Below are 23,310 nucleotides of genomic sequence, written 5' to 3'. Positions count from 1 at the left end.
TCATGCGCAAGGACTTCCAGCCTAGCTCGTGTGCCTAGGCCCAACAATATATATATATATTTTTTAAAGGAGCGGACTTGTCGTTCATTTTAAAAAAAAAAAATACACAAATGACATGTCATCTGTTTTCTATAGAATCCGACAACAGGTTGCTGAAAAAATAAGGTCTCAGGTTTTTCGCTAAAAAACTCAAAATAGCTTGATTAACCTATCCATGACCTCAAAAAACAGCTCAAAAAAACAAAATCAACCAAAACTCAAAAATATTCTCGTGGTTATATCTGCCCCATCGAGTTAGGAGAAGGAAAAAAATCATCTGGGTAAAACTCTCATTTATTAAATGGAGATCAATGACACTAGTATCGACCATTTTGGTGGTTGAATTTTCTATCAATGATGATTCTCTCTCTCTATGTTGGAATCTAACAAGCCTCTCTCTCCTCTCATGAAAAAAAACTGAAAATGAGAAAAATAAAGTTTGATATTAAAATTAAATTTCTAACAACTAAAGGGACCGACACCAATTTACTAAAAAAAAATAGGAGACTAAAATGAACTTTTTAAATGCAATTTGAAGTTTCCATTTATTTTCCCTGTTTTTGTTTCACTTTAGTCCTATATCTTTTAATTCAATATTTTATTCCAAAAACAAAAGCAATTGGGCATCAATTTGGGCTTAAAAGGGTTCAATTGTGTAAAAAAAATATTTGAGGATCAAATTAAAAATTTAGAAAAAAATAACTATTCCAATTCATAATAATTTGGAAGAGAGTGAATAGTGTCATATCAAAAGTAAAATTACCACACTGCTTAGTTTTTTTTTAATGCATAATCATATAGCAGATTTTGAATCATTTAATTGGGTTTCACTAATCTAACAACCTTGTGTCTATTTTTTTTTTTTTTTAATGTTCAACTTCAGTCTTAATGGAGTGGCTAAATCATCACGTTCTTCTTTATCCTGATTCTGCTATCAAAGAGGTGGCTTTCCTTCCCCACGAAAAATGAATACCATGTTAAGATAAACAAGACCAAAATAAGCTTAGAAGTAACATCTATGAGATATTTTGTTTTTTTTTTTTTTAAATAGCAATATCCAACAATGGTATTTGGAATGCATAGAGAATAACTCTTTTTTCCATGACATTCCATTTTTATATAGAATATACATGGTTCATTCCACAACATGAGCCAGGTCAAATTTTTCTTAACTTTAAAAAAAGATGTTCAAGTGATGATAATTTGAATTAACTCAAGTTAACTTAACTTACACGTGACATCAAATATGAAAGAAATCAAGATAGCCCTACATAAAAGAAAGTGAAAAAAATCATAAAGCTCAAAGTCTAATAATCTAATATCAAATGATGAAATTGAAAAACAAAATCAATTTAAAAAAAATATCAAAGAAAAAAATGAGTCAACCTGGTTTAATTTAACTAACCCACCACCCATAATATGAGATCAGGATAAAAAAAATATTTTTTTATAAAAAAAAGCCTATAATAAAAGACCGAAGTTACTAAAAAACACTAAAAAAAACTTGAGTTAACCTGAATTAACTCAACTAACATGCACCCAAGATAACCCCCACATAAAGAAAAGCAGAAAAATCACAAAACTCAAGGGCTAATAATTTAATGTCAAATGATAAAATTGAAAGAAAAACAATCAATTTCATAAAAAAATCGAGAAAGAAAACCTGAGGTAACCACCCGGGTTAACTTGACTAACCTGCTACCTGGGATATAAGATCAAGATAACCCCACTTAAGGAAAGTGGAATAAATAACGAAGCTCAAGGCTCAATAATCCAATGTTGAATAATAAAATTGAGGAAAAAAAATCAAGTTTTAATAAAGGACCTAAAAAACCGAACTTAAATCAGACTAATATTCGAAACTAGTGATCTGAGTCATGAGACCGAGAAGAAATTTTCAATCATAAGAAATTAAAAAACAAAAGAAATAGCAACCAAAATAATGGGAATCAAATATGGTATAAAAACTAAATAAAAGAAAATAATTAGGGACTAAATTAAAAAATAAAATAAATTAAGAAAAATGATAAAAAAAAATATCAATTAAAAGAATGAGGCCAAGATTGGATAAGAAATTAAATGAAATTAAATGTTATGGGATAAAATTGGAAAAAAATAAATCAAGAAAAAGATAAGAAAATAGAAATAAAAAAAATAAGGATCAAATTGGATACAAAAATTAAATGAAATAGAATGATTAATGAAAAAATAAAAAAATTGAAAAGACATTAAAATCAACATAAATAACAATAAAATGTGTCGCACGTGTGCGGCGTCGCGAAAAATATTCCACTTCATCTAGGTATCTATCTGGCAAATATGAGAAATATGAGGAGATAAGGATTCCTTGTCTTTTATCAGTGGAAGGAGGGAATGGGAGTCGTCATCTAGTATTTTAGTCACTAGAAACCCTAACTAGTCTCAGAGATCGGGTACGAGGACTGGTTGCGTAAAGGAAAGGTATTAGCACCCCAAATACGCCTTACCTAAGGTAAACTGCATTGTTTAATTGTCTGATAAAAATCTAAGATGTTATTGTATTTCTAATTGTTTGTCCGTCTATGATTTAAGAAAAGTCATCCTTAATAAGGAGGTCCTTATCTTATAGGATAAAAAACTTAATCATTCTAATTTCTGTAAAAGAAAAACTTTTTTAATAACAAGAATACATTTTACGTATAAATTCATAATTCCGGATATTAAAAGAAAACAAAATAATTTTTTTGAAATTTTGGAAATATTGGTCTAGTTCTTGTGACTTTAATAAACTGGTTATTAAAGCCAAAATGAATGCTAAAACATATATATATATTATAAAACAAAAAAAAATATTTTGTTATTTTGTTTTTTACAATGTTTTGACAATAACCGGGTATTTTAATACTAGATTTGTATCTTTACGGTATAAAAATACAAACCAATATTACGCAAAATAGATAGAAAAATACAAGAGAAAATCATAAAAAAATTTAGAAAGATTTTTTTGGAATTTTAAAATTAAAAAAAAAAAAACAAAAATGAACAGTGGATTACTCTCCATTTTTCACATGCAACGTGAACAGTGGAGACCACCGAAGAAGAAGAAGAAGAAAGCGAAGCAGAAGGAGACTGACCTGCAGTGGAAGCTTGGCTGTGACGAGGAGGTTCGGCCGGTGCAAGCGGTGGCGGCTGATGGTGGCTGCGGCAGGAAGAAAGAAGAAGAAGAAAATCTGTAGTGGGAGTGGACCGGCGGTTGTTGTGGCTGGACGGTGGCTGTGTTGGCTTCCTGTGGTGGAGATGGTGGCTGAAAAGCTGATGGTGATGATAGTGGTGGCTAGGACGGCGGAGAGAGAGAGTGTGAAGAGATAGACGGTAGAAAAAGGATAATTTTTGGGGAGGAAGGCTGGTTTTCGACCGAATTTGGACCCAATTATCTCCACCCATGGAGCATGAAGATCAAATATATTTATAGGCGGTGGAAGAGGGACACTTTGTCTCTTCTGGTACAAAATCTCAGCCCTTAGTTTGACCCGAAAGCATCCCAACCATTGGCTCAAAGTAGCAATGATGAACTGTCAGTTTTGTGCAGGAAAAATGGCTGGTCGGGTTGGCCACTTTGGGGAGGTGTCACTGCCTCTACAGCCTCGATTAGCCCGAGCGGTTTATACTAGCGTGTAGTTAGGTGTCAGGGAATCGTTTTCATGCAAGTTTCATTTAATTTGGGGAAGAAACGAGGCGTCAAACACCTTAGGAAGGAGACCTCACGGGCAGCCTCGCTGGAGAAGAAGATGAATAGTAACTTTTTTGCCAATTACGCTTTAGTCCTTCAACTAGTGACTTATATCTAATTACACCCTTGATTGGCTTCAAACTTTCAATTCTATTCAATTTCACCCCTAAAGAACTTCAATTCAAGCCCCAAATTTCAGCGCCTATTTCCCTTTTGGTCCTTGGTTTTGGATTTCTTCAATCAAGCCCCTAATTGGCCCTAAAACTTCAATATTTATGCAATTAAGCTCCTGATTTGATCAAATCAACTCTTAAAAAGTTCTAATTTAACCCCAAAACTTTAATTTCTTTCTATTAAAGCCCAAATTGACTTCAAAATAAACATTTCTTGCAATCAAACCCTTTATAAATTCAATTAAACCTCCAATAAAATTTAATTGAGTCTATTATTTGTTTTTGGACCTTTCTTCTTCAAATTAAATTTTTTTTGTCAACAAGGCTCTTTATCTGTAAAAAAATATACTGTCAAATTTTAATCTTTAAATTTTTGAGCCTCCTCAACCAATTTCTAGCCATTTTCTGGGCGCTTCGACATCCTTTTTTCTCACTATTATTATTTTTTAGATTTTAGTCCGAATATGTTTTTCTGATTTTTTAAGGAGAAAACGTGAATTTGGAGAATAACCCAAAAATGGATTATGACAAAATGAATAAAAATAATAATGATCAAAATTAAAATAAATACAAACGAAAGGACATAATTAAAATTTAAAAGTTCGACGCGAGTCCCACGGTGAGGAGAGAGAAAAGAAAAGGGAGAAGAAAAAAAGTCAACTATCATTGAACCATCAGGAATCTCATCGCATGTGTCACCCCATCACTCACGTCACAACTAGACACTTCAGAGGACGCGATGTTGAGCTTTTTGGTTGCCAAACAACGCTGCATATGTCGCCCGAAGACATCGGGAACGCCCACACGTTGACATATGCAACACACGTGTAAGCAATATCTTTTTAATAATATTTTAAATTACTAAAGAACTCCTAAGATACCTGAATGTTATAAAAAGCCATATGAAAAATACAAAAACATCATTTCAAAACCTACCTTATATATTTTTTTTAAGGTTAAATCTATCAATCATTTAACTGTGCTAAAAAAATCAAAAGATAAAAAAACCCCACCACAAAAGCTATATATATTTTTGCTTTTTAGGGCAGCAAAGTCATTTCATTGTGTTGAAAAATATGTACATATATTTGCCCCCAATTAATTTGCTAATGACTAGTTAATTCTCTGGAAAAGATAATTTTACCCCTAATAACAAGCTTTGTTAGTTTTTTTTAAAGAAAAAAAACATTATTTCACTATTTCAATTCATGATATTTTATGTTTTGAGTCTTAAGTCGTAATGTTTCACTAATGCCTTTTAGGTTTTTTTGTAATGTAATGTAATATGTATAATTAATGTACAACACGTGTATTTTCTAGCAATGTTATATAAATTCAAACATTTTTAACAATAATTTACATGTACTAATATATTAAATTAATATAACATATGCATGTATGTATCATTATATGGATCTTTATTAAATAAAAAGAGTTGAAAAACAAGTCGTTGCTTGGTTTTAAAAAAATACTAAAAATCCTAAAAAATACATTAATTTTATAAAAAATAAAGTAAGTAGGTGCTCATGTCAAAAAGAATATAAAAACATCATTAAAAAGAAAAGTTACTTTACACGTTTATATTTATATGTTCATAAATTATATTTTTTTTCAATTATTGTTTGTTTATTTCAATGTGTTTATTTCCAAGCCTAGCCTTTAATGCAAATTTGGAGTTAACTTGAGAATTAATTAATCATATTTATTTTTATTTGGGCGTTTGAAACCCAAAATTGGACTTAAAAGCTCATTCTATTTATTAGAGTGGTTAGGTTAATTTATTAGGCCTTTTGGATTCATGTCTTACCTAGATCTTCTTTTTTTTTAAAAAAAATTAAATGTTTATTATCCTGCCAATCACATGAGTGCTAGAATAATAATAAAAAAAAAAAAAAACAATGTATTGTAAAACTCCATATCATGAGAGAGAAAAATCTATACAATGATTACAAGGAATCTTGTTGAGCAAACATTTGGTAATTAAAACTAAAAATCTCATTTACTCAATGTCGGATATATTTATACAAACTTTATAACATCATGTCTCATGGCGGGGGCAAAATATATGAGAAAAAAAACTAAATTTTATACAATTATTTATGAAATATTATCTACTTGAAGTTGAATCCAACTAATTTCCTGTGTAAAATATATGCATGGAAAACATGAGAGCGTACATACAAAATCAAAGTGTGAATATGAATGCAAACGGTCTACCACGAATAAAGAAATATGAATTCCTAACAAACTAATTATGGTGAATCACAACAAAAATTAAAACAAATAAGGGTTTTGATGTAAAACCGAATTGAAATGTTTTGAAGTAAATTGATAGTTGTAAAAACTATAAACAAATATTTGAAACAGACTTTTAACGTTGACCCTAATTAAAAATCATTCGAAAGTAAATAATGGAGCAAATTTCTACACAAGGAATAAATATTAGGTTTTAGAATCGAGGGATGCTTGAATATATTTTGAAGTGAACCAATAATATATTAAGAATCACACTTTGACATTAAATTCTTCGTAATATAATATTCAGTCTTTTCATTGATTATTTTAAGTCATGTCATCCTATTTAATAACATCATAACGAGCTTTTCCTCAATATTAACATATTTATGACGACGTCCTCCATATCCTCTATAATAACCTCATTATCTCCTCAACATAATCCTCTCTAATCGGTGACAGCAATGCCTGTAAACCAACACTAAAACCATGCCCAAAGTAAACTTTAACAAACTTATTCCTTCTCAACATAATCCTTCCTAATTGAAAGAGAAAGATGTGTTACGGGCCAACAAATGTAATCTTTTATGAGAATGAGACAAAAAAACAGTAAATAATTTACATTAAATTTTAAATGGTCTGGAACTTTCAATAATTTGAGAAAAAAACGCCCCTGTTATCATCTTATTTTAAAATTAAAGGGAGCAACATCTGACATTGTATCATCATTAGAAGTTAAAAACCAAATGGGGTTATAATTGATACGTTACTTTCTTGATGAATTGTCAATGATATTCTACCTTAATTCTCTCTACTCATCGATTAACTTTCATAAATTCCAAATAATTCAAGTTTTGGTCTTACATATCTCTCTAATTTTGGTTTTCTATATCTCTATATATTGAGATGAAGTGTCATGACTGCATTACAAAATTTTGGTTTTTCTTATTATTTTTTAGGTTTTAATGCCTTTTTATTTTTTAAAAAAAATTATATTTTAATGAATGGAGGAAAATTTCACTCAAAAGAAAGTAACCCTGGAAGATGTTGTTGAAGAGATTGTAGGTGAAATCTTCAATGAAAATGATTCAAAAGTAAGCTGACAGTAAAGAAAAAAAAAATGCATTTTTTTAACCTTCTATAGAGATGTTAATTTCTTTTTCTCAGTTGTTGTGTTTCAATGTTTTTATAGATAGATTTCCTTGTGATATCCACAATTTATCATTACATTAACGTTGGAATGGCCACTGAAATTTGTATAATTCTAAAGGCTTTAATAATTTTCCCTGCTGTGTAATTTTACTTAGATGTCTGATAGACAAGAGTTAGTTCAGTTGATGTATCTTCTTCTGTCTCAATTGGCTGTTCTTTGTTCTAAAACCTGAATCTCTTACTGTCACTGAGGGCTTCTAATCAGGCCTAAAAATGTTAGATCATTTCTTTTCTATGTAGTTTGCAATATACAATCGTGCGACCCTTTTTAGCCTTTCATAGTTGAATTACACCCAAATTCATTCTTTTCCTGGTTTGCTGATTATGAAGAGTAGAGAAAATAAATACACAATCAAACAAATAAATAAATGAAATGCAAGCTGTAGCACTGAGCAGCAGATAAAATGAGAACCAAGTCTCTCTTTTATTTTATGTTGAAATCATGACAGTCCTGGAAGAAATTTTTCTCATCTTGATTTGTTGATGATACACAGCAACCTGCATACCTTGTAAACGAGTGTCTTCTGGTTGTTTCATCAGATTTTGTATATTATTCAAAATTTGACTGCCTAGAAATAAGGAAAAGTCACCAATACGATAATGTGATGATTGAAAATTTAGGAACTTTTGATATGAGCCCCAACATAATAGTTCTAGTGGACCTTGTATGCATCTTGTCTGTAAACCTAAGATGTCTTGTGGAATTTGTGATGCATATTAAATCCGTCTTTGGTTGTGATGATTTAGTTTTTTTTCTTATGAAGTACCACAGTAATGGATGGGTTTCGGGTATCAGCATCACCTTGTTATGTATCAATCTACCAGTACTAGGTTGAGAGTATTTCCCTTCTATGGATTGATTTACTATACATCCATCTGTATCTACTGGTAATCTGCACAACAGATTTAGCATTTCCAGTTACTGAAACATAATTTTAATAATTGTATCAATGGTAGATTTCCTATGTGAAATAAATTATCAGACATTATGATGATAAGTAAATAAAATTTGATGCAGTTCTGTTCTGAATAAATTACCAGTATAATGCACTTGCAATTAGCCATTAATATCCTTCATAATAACATTGGTATTATTCTCATGAACCCGCACAGTAAGAAATGATATATATATAATTTTGGAAACTGAAGATACCAGTAGTACTTGTGTATGCATTTATGTTCGGAGCAGGTGTTAAGGAAGATATTTGATACCTTATTTTAGTGATGCACGACTGCCTCTTGTATGGCAGGAAGAGATAGAGAAGAAAACAGGCTTTATTGTGATGCGAGCAGAGGGAATATACGATGTTGATGCAAACACATCTATTGATCAACTCTCTGAAGATCTAAATATCAAAATGCCAGAGGTATATTTTATTTGTTGATTTGAGAATGAGGAATGCATGCTTATGGTAATGTTGAAGTCTCAAATATATGCTTTCTGATATGCTATGGAAGCACATATACTTCTATCACTACTATAACTTGCCTGCTAAAACTTGATGCGTGACAGATGTCTTGATACATGATAAAAAAAAAAAAAGAATAATAATAAAATAAAGATATACGTGGTGAATGCTCGAATATATGTTTAGGATATGCCTCATATTTTAAAGTCTTTCCCTGGCCAAAAGTGGGGGTTTACTGTTGCATGTAATTTGAAAGTTTTATCAGCTAACAAATGGAAGGGCAGACATTTGTTAATTGTTATTGTTGTTGATCTCTTTCCCTTCATTGTTGGATTGGAGATGTTTATTAGTGACTATTTTTTTAAGGTACTTTGAAAGTCTCGGTAACTAGCATTGCTATCTTGCAACTATCATAGTGGTAATGGAACATTTAGTTTTCTCTCACAAACTTGTGTTTTCTATGAAAAAAAATTTCAAAATGATTATTTTACACAATTTTCTAGCAATAAAATGAATTTTCTTATTTTTTTTTTTTGTATAATATTTTCTACTCATTAGTAAAATATTCATCTGTGTGATTTGTTATTTAGCTTTCAAAATAATCATGTTAGTGTAGACATAATTTTTTCTATTTTGTGAAAAAGAATGTATTTCCCTTTGTATGATCGATCATATATTTTAGAATTCCCACAATCATAACTGGCATGTAGATTGCCTAATTGCTCATGTCATGAGAAAAATAGTACAAAAGTAGCACTGCTTTTGAATGATCTTCCAAACAGAAAACAAAATAATTGTCTGTTAAATAATGATTCCCATTGTATTACGTTATACATTTTGTAGAATTTCTAGAATTGATAACTGGCATGTAGAGCATTGGCCAAGAGCTCATGGGATGAAAAAAGCTAGTGCTATAAACAAAAAATGTGTCATTGCTCGAATGATTTTTCAAATAGAAAATAAATAGTGCCTGTTTAACTCTCAGGAAGAAGAGCCCTAGCATGCAACCTATTACAGTGTGGGAATCTGTAGCTATTGCTGTTTACTTGGTTTACTGAATGTTCACCTGCTTCGTATTTGTTTGGAAATGGATTCTATTGTACGGCAATCTTGGCCGCTTATTGGACAAGTCTTTTTGAGCACCCATATCTCATATACTTAAATTGGGCAAATTTTAACGGGTGTATTTCAGGGCTCGTAGAATTAGTCAAGTACATGTAAACTAGCCCGAACACCAATGTTAATCTAAAAAAAAATATTTGAGCAACTTGTTCATCAGCATACCATTGGTTACATTATATGAGGATTCTATGCATAAATTGATAAGTTTCTCCATTGGTTACATTTTCTCTTCATCATGTTGCCCATTTGAAATGATACTAGTAGTAGATTGTACATTCCAAACAAATGTTCGTAAATTCTTCAATCGGAATCTCTATTTATCTTCTCTTTCTTTTCTGCAGGGCCATCAGTATAAGACTGTTTCGGGCTTTGTATGTGAGGTGTTTGGATATATCCCAAGAACTGTTGAGACCATCAAAGTGATTCTTGAAAAGGAAACTCTAGAAGACGAGGATGTGCATACTGAAGGCAAGTTTGACATACAAGAAGTAAAGGAAAAACATCAAATATATAAACTTGAGGTAGAATTTGGATTCCATGCAGCTTGTCTTTTCCGTGGAAGCTCCAGTGCATAAACTAGTGCTCATAAACTTATTTGTTGTATGCATTAAGTAACAAATCAATTTCTCATTTTTATTGTCTAAAAGTTGCAGGCTGCAATTCTGCTTTTGTAGCTTTTCAACAGATCAAATTTGTTAGCTATCATGCACTGTGAACCATACTCTAGTACAGCAAAAAAATCTTGACGTCACCTCTCTTACAACAGGCTTATCCCTTGTTGAATGTCATATTCTTGTTTTACAAGTGTACCTCTCTCACAACAGGCTTATCCCTTGTTGAATGTCATATTCTTGTTTTACAAGTGTGTCAGTAAGTTCGAAATCGATATCCAGAATTAAAATAAGAAAACCTAACAATTTATTATATCTTGCTTAGATTAGATGGAACTAACAATCTCCAAAGATGACCTTTCTCTTACTGCTGCAATCAGAGTTGCTTGCTATATGAAAGTTACTCAACAATGTTGGACAGGAGTTCACAATTGTTAGTTGTTACATTGAAATCCAACTTATTTAGAGAGCAATTCAAGTGTCAGCGGATCACTGTAATGTCAACTTTTCTTGTAGATTGGATGAAATTAACAAATTCATGGTTTCTCAACTGTAGTTAAATTGCTTTCTTGCATTTCACTTCAGTGTTTGGTATTTGTTGGATTGACGAGGTACGGGTTTTGCTATACTTAGACTGGAGATACAGAGATTTTCTGTAACTGCGGTAGCCATAACTTGGTTTTGAGGAACCACAAATGGTAGCATGAGGTAATTTTATATGCTTGTATTCTCTGCAAATTTAACAGCATTGATGCCAACAAAGACTCTATTTTGATTAGCTATTATATCATTCACTGAACATAATCTTGACAAATCCTTGGTGCAGATATCAGCTGGAAATCCCAGAAAGGTCAGTGATGTTCAGTTTGAACAGATTAATAATGGTGAGGCGATATTAGAGACCAAAGAAATAACTCGCTTGTTCCCAGGATTATGAAGAGAAAAGGGAGCAGTGATGAATCTGATAGTAGTGATTATGATGAAGATTCATTCCAAAAGAGACCAGAGCATAATCTTTCAGATTCCAATGTAATTGCTGAACATGAAGAGGACAACGAGAGTCCAAGAAGAAAGTAATTTACATCTTGTTTTCATTTTTTCCTCTATCCCAGTAATTTTAATAGCTCCAGGAAATGACTTGAGAAACAGAACAATGGGACAATAGAGAGGCTAACATTGTAAAACTCTTTCACAGATGAAGTGAGGTACTGCATCTGATTCATCGAAGTTATTTTTTATGCTCATGACTGTCTGTGGAGCATGAATTCACCACTGTTGGAGTCTCATTGACCTGGAGATCAGTATGCTTGTTCTGTGTCGCAAGTGGGCGAGCAGCATCGAGGGATTCAAGAGAGTTGCTATCTAGTTATTTGGTTCAAGGTTATTAGAAAACCCGAGTATATTGGTTTTATCAAAGATTTTAAAGGAAAGGAACTGATTGTAGTTGGAGAAGGTATTAACATCCCTAATACTCTCTACCTGAGGTAAGTTGTATTATGTTGTTTAAAGGTTTTGACGGATTCCTAACCGATGGTCTGTTTATAGCTTAAGATAAGGATTTATTCGTGTGAATAAATGTGATTTTTTTAATTCATTATGGGTTCGTTTACCCAAATGAATTTTTATAGAAATGATCCATGTAGGTTCCCTGACAGGGTTACACTATCTTAGAAGATAGAAGGGTTTTTCAAAACTCATGTTTTGTGGTGAAAAATACTTCCAATTAAAGTTGGTAAATATTTAAAATAATTTTGAGAATTTTATGGTCAACTCTTTACTTGTAGGTTCAATATTTATACTAGAATATTGATAATTAATTCTCATGAATTAAAATTTTGGTAATTATTAGAATATTGACAAAATTCTCATGGATTCAATAAATTGATTATTAAATCTAAAATACATGCTAAAATGAAACATCCTATGTATTTTATTTTATTGTAAATAAGATATGATTTTGTACTTTTGAGAGACTTGGTCGTATGCAACAAGTAAAAGGATATTATTTATTATATGTTTTTGTATTTTTATAAGATGACATTTGGAAAAAAGAATTTCTTGAAATAAAAACTATCCAAAACAAGTTTAAAGTGTATTTGCCAAATACATCTTTAAATCAAATATCATAACAAAAATAACAGCAAACCAAACAGGGCTTAAGGACTGACATGGTTTTGACCCGACTAGGTTGACCTGACTGGGTTGACCCAATCGAGTTGACTCGAAAACAAACCAAAACAAAGACCCAGGATCAAAATAGATCCAACATAAGAAAAACATAAAAAAAAAAAAAAAACTTTAAATTCTTTATCAAAACGGATCAAACACATGAAAAATAAAGAACATGAAGAACATTCATCAAGAACCCAACAAACACAACTCTAAAACCAGACCAAATCTCAAACAATAAAATAAGGGTTTTGTTCGCAATCAAGCATAAATTAAGAATCAAGTGTCATTTTACTTCGATTATTACTCAAATATTATAATTTTGTCTAAATGGTTTTCGGTTCAAAATAAAACTCTAAGATAAAAACTCTAAAACATGTGTTATTGATGCTCGAAAGTCCTAGATTATTTACTAATAATAGTATACAAACTTGTAGAAACCAAAATCGAATCAAACGAGACTTAAAACTAGCACCTAAGATAATGTTCATCAAATGAACACAAACCCAACTGCCCAGAAAAAACCCAGAATGGTGCTAAACCTAGAAAACATGTTTTAAGCCTCCAAACCAAACTCTTTTGGCCTCAGCAACCCACATTATCATAACCAAACATACTTAAATAAAAGAAACCTATAAAAACAACAAATCATCGTAAACATGCGAAAAAAAAATCAAATTTCAAAACTGTCAACCTAGAACAACCTATATTTTTATGCAATTTGGATTCAAATGTCTTTTAAAACCCTCTAACAAAACTAGATAAAACCCAACATCCCAAAAACATGCAAGAACTAATAGAAGAATACCATACCCTTGTTAACCTATTTGTAAAAATTCCAAATCAAACTTAGATGCAAACATAACATGTTAAAGCAATCAGCAACATGTCAACACATTCAAAACATGGCATTTAAACAATAAAATTAATCTAGCAGGGCCTCTCATGGACTCCACTTTCAAGGTTTGTAAGAATGTACATTCCAAGCTTGAAATCTTCAAATAGAATGGATTTCCGATGTTGCCTTCTTTCTCTTTTTCAAACTCAGCAATAACAAGCTCAATCACTTTATGAGATCGTGACTTTGATTGAATCACTTGAACCTTAATAAAAATCTCTTTTTCACTTCTTTTTCTCCTTTTTCTTCTTCCTTTTTTTTTCTCTTATTACCTCTCCTTTTATAGGCGGATTTAGAGATTCTAAATAAGTTTGTTAGGATTCAACAAACCAAAACTAGGTTGGTTTCACCTTTGGACCAATGATTTTGGTTTAGGTGGTTTTGTAACAAACTTAAATGCCAAGGTGAAGTATTTTTTATCTTTTGATCTTAAGAGAAGGGTTTTAAACCCTTGATAAGAATTCTCTTGGAGTTTTTAAATGTGAACACACGAAAGAGTTAGGTGGTTTTGTGTAGATGGGTGTTTCAGTTAAGATTGTCTGGGTTGACCACTTTTGTGGCTTCGCTGGAGCAACACCGACATCAACGTCGCTTGAGATCACTTGATAATTATAGAGGGGGTGTATATCTTTTGATTGGATCCATTCCTGCTTAATTTGAAGGTGTATAGCTCCACATTCATTCATTTGAAAGTGTCAACTCAATTAGCATGAAATCTGAAAATACAGTGATGGCTGATAAGGGACAAGATGTTGTTGAGATCATTGGAATAAATGGGATGTAAATATTTAATTTCATGGAAATAAGGTTATAGAGGGGATGTTTCTTAATTGAATGGTGGTTGTTGCAGCCTCAAAGATGGTCAGAAACGCCACATTCACTCACCTGAAAGTGGCTACTCGATCAGCCAAAACTACTGAAAAAGGTGCACAGTAGTTGAATGACATTATTTTGGCTAAACCCTACAAATTAGGGTTTTTAATTTGGGATCTAACAGACTTCAATTAAATCCCTATTCTTGTAATTTTTTTAATTGTACCCGTAATTTCCTTCTGAACTTCTGAACTTTTATAGTTTAGTCCTTGGTTTTTGATTTGTTTAATTGGACCCTCAATTGATCAATAAAATTTTAATTTTCTTCGATTTGACCCCTGATTTCACCGATTTCAGTCCCCAAAGTCACGCCCCTTTTACAAGTTGGTCTTTAGTTTACGAATTGTTCAAATAACTTCATAATTGCTAATCAAACTTTGAATTTTATTCAATTAAGCCTCTAATTTGACCAATTAAACTTTCCAAAGTCCTATTTTAGTCCACAAACTTCTATTTGTTTCGATTAACATCCAAATTGACTCCAAAAGTTGATTTTCCTTGCAATTAAGTCCTCAATAAATTTAATTAAGCCTTCCAAAATTTCAATTGAGTCCTTATACACCCAAATAAAAATATTTTCACCAATGAGACCTTTTACTAATCAAAATTTAGTTGTTGATTTTACCGATTTTGTACATTTTGATCTCCTAACTTTTTACTTGTTGTTTTGATCCTACACCACTAACTTGAGCAGTCTTTTAGGGTTTCTTCATGTGTATTTTCTTGTATTTTTTTAGATTTTTTTCTATTTTAATTTAATTTTTTTGTAGGGTAAAAAAATAGGTAACAACATTCTGCATGGTTAGCTGGAGAGAGATACAGGCTTGGAGTGGATGCCTGGGTGGAAGGATTGATCCAGTTTGGAAAAACAACTTCGATGACTCACAGGCCGTGGTTGGCTGGACATGCTCTGATTTGGAGAATAATTTTAAGATTTTCCTCTGCTGTCTCATCTCATTTGCTTTTTCTAACTGTTTGAATCTCTCCTGTAGTAGAGCAATTAAGGAATGAAAAATGATGGGATCACAGCTTTGTCTGCCCATTGAAGGATAGTTATCAATCTTTTTGTTGGAATATACATAATGAGATTGATAAATTGGAGTTAAAGTCTGTAACTAATCAGAAAGTAGTTAGTAGTTAGTAGTTAGTGGTTAGTAGTTAGAGTTTGTTACTAATAGATTAAAGTTAGTTATACCAGTTGTAGATTAGTTGAAACTTTTGTATATATCATCTTATAAAGAAAGGCTAACGAATATAAAAAGAAAGGAGAATTCTTTTCAATCAGAATACATTTTTTCCTTCTCTCGGGTTCATATCTCTGTTTTATACAAATTACTTCTGTACAATTTTACATGGTATCAGAGCATAATCATTGTTTTCCATTTTTTTCTTGATCTTTCTAGCTTCACAATGTTTGATCATTCTGAGGATAATGCTTCTGCGACACATATTGATTCATCCAATGCTTCTGTTCAAAATCTTTCTGATGATTCATCCAACTGCTACTACTTGCATCCCTCTGACAATCCCAGTGCTCTTCTGGTCTCTGAGATCTTCACTGGTGAGAATTATATTGCATGGAGTCGATCCATGTCAATTGCTTTAACAATGAAAAATAAAATTGCTTTTGTTGATGGTTCTCTGGCTCAGCTTAACACCACTGATCATTCCTTTCATATTGCCTGGCTAAGATCTAATAATCTTATTATGTCTTGGCTAATGAATTCAATTGCTAAGGATATCCATGGTAGTCTTCTTTACTTCACAACAACTTTTGATATTTGGGAAGAACTAAGAATTAGATATCTTAGAAGTGATGGACAAAGGGTTTTCTCTGAACTCCAAATCTGTCACTGAATATTTCAATGAATTCAAGGCTTTGTGGGATGAATACATCAGTTATTGTCCTATTCCCAGTTGCAAATATGGAAATCTTGATCATTGTTTATGTAATATTCTGAAGCATCTAATAGATCGACAACAATCAGATTATGTCATGAAGTTTCTTATAGGTCTTCATGATTCTTATTCTACAGTCAGGAGTCAACTATTGTTTCAATCTCATTTACCATCTATGGGCAAAGTTTTTCTTTACTTTTACAAGAAGAGAGTCAGAGGTCTTTGACAAATACAGTTGACATTTCTATTAATAGTAATGGTTACTGAACAATCTGTGAATCAATCCTCCAGACTAGGTTCAACATATGCCAATCGATTTACTAAACAGAAAGGAAAGTTTGATGCCATCTGCTCTCATTGTGGTTATTCAGGACATCTTGTTGATAAATGCTTCCAGTTAATTGGATATCCTCCTGAATGGAAGGGCCCAAGAGGAAAAAGATTTGTTTCTACACCAACTATTGCCAAGAATTTTTAAAGATTGTCCACTACAAACAATACTATTGTTTTTTAGCAAAATTCTAGCACTCCCAACATTGTTTTGTCTTAAGAGCAAATCCAAAATCTGCTCACTCTTGTAAATAGCATTTCCAACTCAAACTTAACCTCTACTACTAATGCTAATGTTGCATCTGCATCAGGTACTTTCTTTTCTTGTCATACTGTTTCTTTATCAAGAATCAATTCACTTGGATTCTTGATACAAGAGCAACAGATCATATGATCTGTTGTCCCATTCTTTTTGAATTAATCATTTTGCCTAAAACACCTTCCAAGGTTCATTTACCAAATGGTCAAATGGTTCCAATTGTTTTTACTAGAACTGTTAAATTTTCTCCTAATATTGTTTTACACAATGCTCTTTATGTTCCATTTTTCAATGTCAATCTTGTTTCTTTCTCAAGATTAACTACTGATAATTCTATTGGATTATTTTTTTCTTCAATCAAAATGTATCTTGCAGGATCTAAGCAAATTGAGGATGACTGGGCTTGCTGAAGTTCAATCTGGCTTATACCATCTTCACAAACCATTTGCTCAAGCAAATACTGAAATGCTTCCTAGTTTAATTGGCTTACCTTCTAGTTCATTAGTTGAATCATGTATTGTTGCTTCTGATCTTTGACATTTTCGTTTAGGTCATATTCCAACTACAAAAATTAATCTCCTAAGTAGTTTTGATTCTTCTATCAAGGTTACTCGCAACTATGTTTGTGAGATTTGTCCATTAGCTAAACAAAAAAAGCTGTCATTTTCTCTATCAACTAGTAAATCCAATAAAGCTTTTTAATTAGTTCACATTGATATTTAGAGACCATTTTCTATTCCTTCCTACTCTGGTTATAGATTCTTTCTTACCATTGTTGATGATCACACTAGATTCACCTAGTTTTTCTACGTTCATACTCATTTCAACACTAATATTCAAACTCTTAGATCAGAAAATGACCAAGAGTTTAATATGCCTGCTTTTTATCAAAAGCATGGCATTATTCATTAATTATCATATGTTGAAACACCTGAACAAAATGGAAGTGTTGAGAGAAAACATCAACACCTATTGAATGTAGCTAGATCTCTCATGTTTCAATCCAAACTTTCTTTATCCTACTGGACAGATTGTATTCTAACAACCACTCATTTGATCAATCATACTCCTTCATCTATTCTCAATAATCAAACACCATATCATCTTTTGTTTCAAAAACCACCAACCTATAACTATTTCAAAGTCTTTGGTTGTTTATGTTTTGCTAGCACAATCACAAGTAATCGAGGCAAATTTCAGCCACGGGCCATAAAATGTATTTTTCTTGGTTATCCTCCACGCATTAAAGGGTACAAAGTTATTAACTTATCAACTCTCAAAACTTTTGTCTATCAAAATGTAGTTTTTCATGAATCTATATTTCCATCTATTCCAGATACAATTCATACTCTTTTTATGTTTCTAGATTTCCTCAAACCTATGAACCCATCTCTTGTATTCCAGCTAAATCAGTTCCTCAAAACTCTGTTCGTCCTACAGATTTACCTTCAGTAAATTATGTTCCTAAACTTCCTCTTTTTGAAAATAATGATGCTCTTAATCTTAGAAGGTCTGCAAGAACTAAGCATTTACCTAATTACTTGCAGCAATATTATTGTGGTAATATTACTCAGATTCCTTCAGCAAATACAACTTTTTCTAGCTGCTCTTTCTCTGGTAAGCCCTATTTTATATTCTCCTTCTTGTCTGATTCTAGATTATCCTTTAAACATAAAGTTTACTTATGTTATTTCATCTATTTTTGAACCAAAGTCTTACAAACAAGCTAGCTTAATTCCTCATTGGCAAACTACCATGACTAATGAAATTCAAGCTCTTGAGAAAAACCAAACTTGGGATCTTGTAATTTTGCCTCAAAACAAAACTGGTATTGGTTGTAAATGGGTATATCGAGTGAAATTTAAGGCTAATGGGAGTGTTGAGAGGTACAAAGTTAGACTAGTAGCTAAGGGCTATACTCAACAAAAGGGACTTGAATTTTTTGACACCTATTCTCTTGTTGCAAAGATGACAACAGTTAGAGTTCTTCTTACTATTGCTGCTGTTAGACAATGACATTTACATCAACTTGATGTTAATAATGCATTCTTGTATGGAGACTTAAATGAGGAGGTTTATATGCAATTACCACCAAGTTTTTCCACTCCAAATGACTCTCGGGTTTGTAAACTCAAAAAGAGCTTATATGGTCTGAAACAAGCTTCTAGACATTGGTTCTCCAAGTTGTCTTCATCTTTACTGCATTTTGGATTCAGTCAAGCAAAGTCAGATTCTAGGCTTTTCATCAGACAAACATCAACCAACTTTATGGCATTGTTAATATATGTTGATGATGTTATCATAGCTTCTAATGATCTTGTAGAAATAGCTACTGTGAAAAGGTTTCTTATCTTTTACTATAAAAGATTTGGGTGAGCTGAAATACTTTCTAGGCATTGAAGTAGCCAGATCTGCTAAGGTATTGTTCTTTGCCAATGAAAGTATGCTTTGGATGTGTTAGAAGACAGTGGTTTTTCTGGTTCTAAACCTGTTAGCTATCCCATGGAATCAAATTTGAAACTCACTGCTAATGATCCTAGTCCTTTATTATCTGATCCTACATCCTATTGAAGACTTATTGGTAGACTTATTTATCTCATAATCACACGACCAAATTTATCATATACAGTCCAAGCTCTCAGCCAGTTTATGTCCAATCCTCATACAATGCACTTACAAGCTGTAGAGAAAGTCCTTCGATATCTTAAGGCAACCCCCAGTCAAGGCTTATTTCTCAAAGCTGATTTTGATTTGTATTTAAAAGCATATTCTGATAGTGATTAGGGTGGTTGCATTGATACTAGGAGGAGTGTCACTGGTTTTTCAGTTTTCCTTGGGGATTCTCTAGTATCTTGGAAATCAAAGAAGCAACCTACTGTTAGTAGGTCCTCGGCAGAAGCTGAATATAGAGCTTTAACAACTACCACATGTGAGCTTCAATGGTTAGTTTATTTGTTGGCTGATTTCAAAGTAACACATTCTCAAGCTACATTGTTATATGCTGACAGCAAACCTACTTCAGAAATTACTTCTAATCCAGTACACCATGAAAGAACTAAATATATACAAATAAATTTTCATCTAGTTAGGGAGAAATTACAGGAGGGTTTGATCAAAATCATCTATATACCTTCCAGGTTTCAATTGGTTGAAATTCTCACCAAACCTCTCGGTTGTCTTAATTTTCATCATCTTCTTAGCAAGATGGGAATGATAAATATTCATTCTCATCTTGAGGGGGGATGTTGGAATATAGAGAATGAGATTGATAAATTGGAGTTAAAGTTTATAGCTAATCAGAAAGTAGTTAGTAGTTAGTAGTTAGTAGTTAGTTAGAGTTTATTACTAACAGATTAAAATTAGTTATACCAGCTGTAAATTAGTTGAAACTTCTGTGTGTGTGTGTGTGTGTGTGTGTGTGTAGCATCATCTTGTAAAGAAAGGCTAACAAATATAAAGAAAGGAGAATTCTTTTCAATTAGAATACTTTTTTTTTCCTTCTCTCAGGTTCATATCTCTGTTTTGTATAGATTACTTTTGTAGAATTTTACACTTTTGATGAGAAAGTCCTCTAGTGACGTCCTGAGAATTTTCTAATCCTATTTATAAAGCATGTGTTTAAAGATCACGATGCATTTAGCATGAGCCTTTTTTAGACATTCTTAGACGTGAAAGGTGAAGTAGCATTGGCATTTGAGCAACAAAGTCCAAGAACACAGTTATCTAGCTAACCTAAGAAGTCTAGGTTGGTGGAGTTGAAAGGTGAGAAATCTTAAAGGGGCTGGAAAAAAAAAATTGCAGTAATGGAAGGTGTATGGAAGTGTGGTTCAATTGCTTTTCAAAGTGTTTTTTATTGAAAAATGTATCACAATAATATTTTTTATTATTATTTTTAAAAAATTATTTTTGACATTAGCGCATCAAAATAATCTAAAAACACCAAAAAAATATTAATTTGAAGCAAAGAAAAAAATATAAAAAACTAATTTTTTTCAAAAACACTTTTAAAACGTAAAAATAAATAGTCTTTGCCAAAGGCATTTTCAGTGGAGTAAAAGGTTGGTCATGGGAGATGCTCTGTCAACTTGTCTCCATGAACTGCAAAGACTTTGGAGAGGATGGTGCCTCATTTGATGGGATCTTAATACCACTCAACTGTCTCTTTTCATCATTTTGAAAACACAAAAAGAAAGTGAGGCGTACATGACAATGGCTGCAACAAGAAATAACTCTTGATAGAAGCCTAATTCAGATTTTGGAGTAAACTTTTCTACCATCCAATTTTACGCTATTGAGCATAATTCCAAATCTAACCATTGGATCGAGCTGAAACTTTACCAAAGGATTCAAGAGGTATTTTTATATCTTTGGATAAATGTTTAGGTCAATCGTAGGTCAGAAAGAACTTGCGATATACGTCAGAATAAGTTGTATGAATTTTGTTATTTACTTCATTTTGACCTGTGGACTTCCTATATGGCAAGGATCCTTTTTCTAAAAGGATGTAACAGCTTGTTTTGGGAATTTTCTTGTTCGTAAAAAATCTTTAATGAGCTGAAACATAATTTCCAATAGTGGAAACGATTCATTAATGTTCCAGAATCCTTTACTTATAAGGATTCCTTATTCATCCTAGTTACACAAGAAAAGAAGGGTTGATGCAATTTAATGAGAGATTAGTTATTTTATTATTTTCTTTCATTTTGGGCTTAATTAAAACTTTGTTTTAAGCTAGGATCCAACGCTTGTTTGGATTAGGTTATGAGCTTTTCAATTTAGGGTTTTTGGGTTAGTTTTGTATGAGGGTTAATTCATCCCACAAGGGTAGATCCATTAGGGTTAATTTTTCAAGATCTATTTAAACTCATGTAACCAAAGATTCGGGAGCCATTGTTAATTACTTTTGAAATTTTCAGTTTTAACGTATAAGAGTGATTTTTGCATTCTTCAATTCTTGAACGAATTAAATTTGACTTATCAAAGATTAATTGGCTTCGTGGCGTCATTCTACTTCATTCCAATCTTATTGTTGTCTTGGGGCAGGTTTTCATTGTATCACACTCCTATCAGACTTATTTCGGCTTTCCGAGATCAGATCTCAATCTTGATTGTGGGTTGTGTGACCACATGATCACAAGGTTCACATCAATTGGTATCAGAGCTAGGCTCCGAAACAAGGTCATATCCTTATGTTATTTTCATTTTTTTAGAGTTCCTTTAATTTTTTCAGTGTTTGCGCCCATCTTCTTGTTCTTTATGTCCCGTGTCATTTAAGCAAAAAAAAGAGTAATATTTCATCTTGTTACTATCTCTATATATATATATATATATATATATATATGAGAGATTAGATGAAATTTGAAGGATGATTCAATTTTGTTGTAGAACACAACTCTTGGTGAACAATAAGCAAACCACCTCATAAATAATTCAAACTTTATATTATGTCCATTGGTATCGTTTGCTTGACGTTTTAATTCGAGGTTCAATTCTACCGTAGAAAAACAACTCTTAGTGAACTATAAGCAAATCACCTCAGCAGTAATTGCAACTTCATATTCTGTCTATCGGGGATGAGATCGCAACATATATAAAATTTGGGCTTATTTTGATATCGTTTACATGAGGTTTTAATTTGAGGTTCAATTTTATCGTAGAAACACAACTCTTTGTTAACTATAAACAAATCACCTCAAAATCAATTTCAACTTCATATTCTGTCTATTGGGAATGACATCGCCATAGATATAAAATTTGGGCTTATTTTGATATCGTTTGCATGAGGTTTTAATTTGAGGTTCAATTCTGTCGAAGAAACACTACTCTTAGTGAACCATATGCAAACCATCTTAGAATCAATTGAAACTTCATATTCTGTGTATTGGGGGTGAGATCGCACCATATATTAAATTTGGGCTTATTTAGATATCGGTTTCTTGAGGTTTTAATTGGAGGTTCAATTCTGCCGCAAACTGATCATACAAGGGGTTTGCGTACCTACATAGAATGACCTATATAAACTGAGATTTGATGTTTTCTTGGTATCTGAATTATACATATTAAATTCTATCATATAAAGCCTGGTCTTGTTATGATATCGTTTGCTTGAGGTTTTAATTCGAGGTTCAATTCTACCGTAGAAAAACAACTCTTAGTGAACTATAAGCAAATCACCTCAGCAGCAATTGCAACTTCATATTCTGTCTATTGGGGGTGAGATCGCCACATATATAAAATTTAGGCTTATTTTGATGTGGTTTGCATGAGGTTTTAATTTGAGGTTCAATTTTATCGTAGAAACACAACTCTTGGTTAACTATAAGCAAATCACCTAAAAATCAATTTCAACTTCATATTCTGTCTATTGGGAAT

The sequence above is a fragment of the Populus trichocarpa genome, chromosome 11, assembly GCF_000002775.5.
Source record: "Populus trichocarpa isolate Nisqually-1 chromosome 11, P.trichocarpa_v4.1, whole genome shotgun sequence".
Lineage (NCBI taxonomy): Eukaryota > Viridiplantae > Streptophyta > Magnoliopsida > Malpighiales > Salicaceae > Populus > Populus trichocarpa.
This window is presented reverse-complemented; position numbering follows the sequence as displayed.